Raw genomic sequence first — 4,347 nt, 5'->3', positions numbered from 1 at the left:
CCAGTGTCCTTATAGAGAAAGGAGAGGGAGATTTGAGACAGAGACCCAGGAGAAGGCCATTGACGAAGGCAGCGTAAGAGAGGAACATCATTTTCCCTCTACCCTTCAGAGTTCTTAGCTGAGACCCCTGTAATAAAAGATTGATAGAAGAAAAGCAAACAGAAGTTTATTAACATGCACTCCTCATGTGCACCCGGGAGAGACCCAGGGGAAGTGAGCAACTCCCCGAGGTGGCTTAGAATTCGGGATTAAACACCGTCTTCACTGGGCAGAGGTGGGGGAGGTGGGCCTCTTAGGGGGGCCGAATGACTGTTAGGAAAGACGAATGGGCCCTTAGAAGAAGAGCTGAGAGGGCTGGGAGAACTGATCGTTTGTGACAAGGCTTGTCTGGGTTTGGTGTGACTTCTAGTCTCCTCTCCTGCATGAGAGTCGTTCGTCCCCGGTTGAAACTCCCGGGGAAGGAAGGCATCGATGACACCTGGGTTCCTCCAGGCGGCTCTGTCTTCGGGCAGATGAGAGAAGTTCAGAGAAAGCCTCTCCCTGAATTTGTTGTTTCTCTTTTGTCTTTTTTCCTTTTTTACGCCTACAGCGCCTGGTCGTCCTGGGTGGTCTCCCATCCAAGTACTAACCAGGCCCGACCCTGCTAAGCTTCCGAGATCAGACGGGATCGGGCCGTCGAGATCAGACGGGATCGGGCGCGTTCAGGGTGGCAGGGCCGTAGACCTGAACTTGTTGTTTTCCAAGTGCCTACAGTTTAAAATAATCAGTATTCCAAAGGGACATATTTTGGGGTGGTAAGTCCCGAATTCCTACAGTCGTATTTTGGGGTGGCATGTCCTGCTACGCTTCAGAGGGCAGAGAGAAAGACAGATCAGAGATGCTCACACAAGCCAAGAAACAGTAGGAGCCACCAGAAGAGTCAAGGAATTCTCTCCCGGACCTTTCCTCTAGAGGAAGCACGGCCCTGAGGACTAGGAAAAAAGGGAAACTGAGGCACGGATCCACTTCAGCTCTCCTTGGGCATGAGGACTGGCCCGCAGAGGCAGCAGCCAGCGCAGAGGCGGGGCTGAAGCCGGGCGCCCTGCCTTCCTCCGAGGCTTTCCCCTTGCTTTGCTGTGCCAGCCGTTCGCAGTGCCCCCAGAGGCCAGAGGGTATCCGGAGCAGAGCAGTGAGAGCTCCCACAAGCCCAGGACCCCTGGCCGGCACCGCCCCGCTGTTGCCCCTCTGCCTTGCCCTGGGGACACGGTGGCAGTGGTGATTTCATGCCCCATAAGACGGGCAGTCAAAAATAATAGACACACAGCAACCGCCTGGGGCCTGTCGCTGCAGCGGGTGATGCTGAGGTGGCTGCCTGGAAAAGAAACCAATTCCCAGGCCTGGTGGGGAGAAATAACAGCATCGGCGCGAAGCAGGAGCCCCGTCCTAGTCTGCAGAGTTCCAGCCAGTTAGCGGACTAAAAATAAGCCTCTCCCTGCCATGGCGGTGCCCTCCTTTCCCTGCGTGGCCGGGCCGGGGACGCAGGTCTCTCCTCTCCAGGAAGGTGCCTGTCTGCCGCACGGCCTCAGGCCTGGCTGGGGTGGCCGAGGTGTGGAGTGTGGTGGGACCCGGGCAGAGGGATGAGAAGCGGAAGGGTCAGAGGTTTAACTCTGAGCATCCGGCTATCACTGGCGAAGGACACTTTCTGAGCACCCGTGTTGGAGCTAAACATCTAAGGAACCCAAAGATAAAGCCCCAGGGGTCCGTCTGTCTGCACTTGGCAGGAGGCACGCGTGGACCTCTCACCTCATTTAACACGGTCAATGATCCACAGAGGGGAGACCCCCAGGGTGGGCAATGGGCTGCTGGCTGGCCCTTCTGAGAGCTTCTAGCGGGGTCCTGTGTGTATACCTGTGTCTCTAAAAGAATCAGTTGCTTTTTTATTTTCAAACAGAGAATGATCATTTTAATAAGGAATTAGGCGAGTGAGGGTTCTGCAAAGCATCCCCTGGGGCTAGGAGCCAAGACGTGGGTTTATCCCAGTTATACCGCCGTGGATGAAATACATGTTTCAATAATGCCTCTTTGGAAACAGTGAGAATGTGAGCCTCACAGAACTATTCCTAATGTTGCTTTTTGGTCACACACTGTATGGAGCCATTCTGTCCCCACCCACCTTGGGATCATGTGTACCCAGCTTCCATCTGCCCACCCACTGGGTCCAGGGGCCCCTCGTTTCCAATTTATCGTACGTGGAGAACTGCCAAAGCCTTCCCTCCATCTCCCTGCCTTCAATTCACTGTCCCCTTGACATCCATTCTCAAGCTTAAAAAATGTCAAGGGCTTCTCAAACCGCTTGGCCCAACCCAGCTCTGCCTATGGCTTACCTACTCCCTCACCTGTCACTCAGCAACCGAAACACGCCCATCTCTTCATCACCCTGTGCCTTTGCTAAAGACAGTTGCCACTTCCTAGAACACCCTTCTCCACCTTTGCTGTCTCTTAAAGTTCTACTAATTTTTCAAAGCCCAGCTCACATTGTTACCTCTGTCTTCCATTCATCCTAGGGAAAAATCGGTCACTCCCTGTCCTTGTGTCCCCCTGGCACTTTGGACACCTACTATCACAGAGCCTACATTTCTCATTACACTTGCTGCCGTGTGTATTTCCCCGATGAGGGGCTAGTTCCTGAGGGTCTGAGAACAGTGCCTAACACATAACAGACATCTAATAAATGTAGCCAAACTGCAGATGACCTGCAGACCCAGATTACAAACATTTTTTGTTGCGAGCCCCTGAGATTTTTTTAGATAGTTTGTTACACAGCATTATTATGCTAAGAGCTGACTGAGACAAATGACTCTAGAGAGACTGGGGAGGAATGGGCACTGAGCAGGCAGCATTGACAGAAAGCTGTTCCATAGGCACATGAGTGATGAGAGCTGGTGTTAGGTGTGGGGTAAGGCTGCTTTTACTGTGGTGATAGAGTCAGACCATCCAGATTCAAGTCCTAGTTCTGCCGCTGGCTTCTGTGCATGTGTCTCTGGGGCAAGTGACTCATTTTCTTCCTTTATAAAATATGGATGATACTAAAGACTCTGTCTGGTGGGGCTATTGCGAGGAACAAGTGAAGCAGTGTCAAGCCCAGTGTGCGCCTGCTGGGAGGGCTCCCTGAGTGTTTGCTGCTGACAGTTCTGACTAATTATGAGTGATCATCATCCTCCCCCCTTCCCCTGGGCCCCGCTTGCCTGCTCCCTGCCCCCATCTGCACAGCATGCTGTGTCTGCTGAGAGGAGCTCCGTGGGAGGGAGGCAGCCTCTCTCTGTTTGTTTTCCACGGTTGCTCTTGAACTTTGATGTTTCATGAGGGGCTGGAAGCAGCCTGTGCCCTGTCTTCCCACAGAACCGAACGTGGCTCCAGCTCCTCTCGTGGAGAGTGGAGAGAGAGAGTCACGGCTCAGAAGGCAAGGCTTGACAACAGCAGGGGACCGGGGGCGGGGCAGGGGGCATGGCATCGAAGGGACAACTTCATCTCCTCGGCTTTTGTGAGTCACGTAGAGCCACCACCAGGACCCTAGGCTTCTAGAGACAGACGAGAGTGTTGAAGTCTCCATGGCCACCTCCTTGTCGGTCACCTCAACAGACTGTCATTCTACCACCTCCCTAGGAAGCAGGGACTGTGGGGATTCAGAGTCCGAGGTGGCACAGGTCCTGCCTTCCAGAAGCTTTTAGTCTGGCTAAGGTGGCCAGAGGGACACAGAAAAGAGCTGAGTAAGTCACAGCATCAAGAACTCACGGGACTCTCAAAGCCACCTGCAGAAGGTCCCATGGGAAAGGATGCCAGAATTCTGAGCAGGGCTGGAAAGAAGGCAGGGGCTTGAATAAGTGGAGATGGCGGACTGGGGCATCCTGGGCACCCAGGCCGGGCTGGGCTCGCGGCCACCCTCTCCAAATGACCCGCCCTGTGTGGAAAGCTGCAACCGTCTCTCATTGCTACCACAGCAGCTGCTCCCTCACGGACTCTTCTCAGGAGGGGGCCCCGGCCTTACTAGCAGCCTCCTTTCAGGCTCAGCTGGAAATAGTCTCCAAACAGAGAGGCACCCCCTCCTGGGCTCCCGGCACCCCAAAACCAAAAATGGGAGGTGGGGGAGGAATCGAGTCCTGTAGGCATCTGGTGACTCCTAGCTCCGATGCTGGCATGAGCAGGAGTGCCCACGGCCCCCGCCCCCCACTGTGGCCGCAGCAGCAGATGAAGTGACAGCCGAAACATGGTTTGGTTGGAAAAATGTTGGGCAGGGAGGGTGGAGCACGGAGGCCTGAGCTGAGAGAACTGGCCGACCTGGAGCAGGCCACTACCCACCACTGCACCGCC

General features: G+C 54.7%; 1 pseudogene; it reads right to left on the bottom strand.

Moving 5' to 3' along the window:
• Positions 1 to 580: 580 nt before the first annotated feature.
• Positions 581 to 723, bottom strand: LOC112478764 (annotated as a pseudogene).
• Between the last annotated feature and the right edge of the window lie 3,624 nt (positions 724 to 4,347).

This window comes from Pteropus alecto, unplaced genomic scaffold (genome assembly GCF_000325575.1).
Source record: "Pteropus alecto unplaced genomic scaffold, ASM32557v1 scaffold22, whole genome shotgun sequence".
NCBI lineage: Eukaryota > Metazoa > Chordata > Mammalia > Chiroptera > Pteropodidae > Pteropus > Pteropus alecto.
The sequence above is the reverse complement of the archived record's forward strand: the minus strand, read 5'-3'. Positions and strand labels throughout refer to the sequence as shown.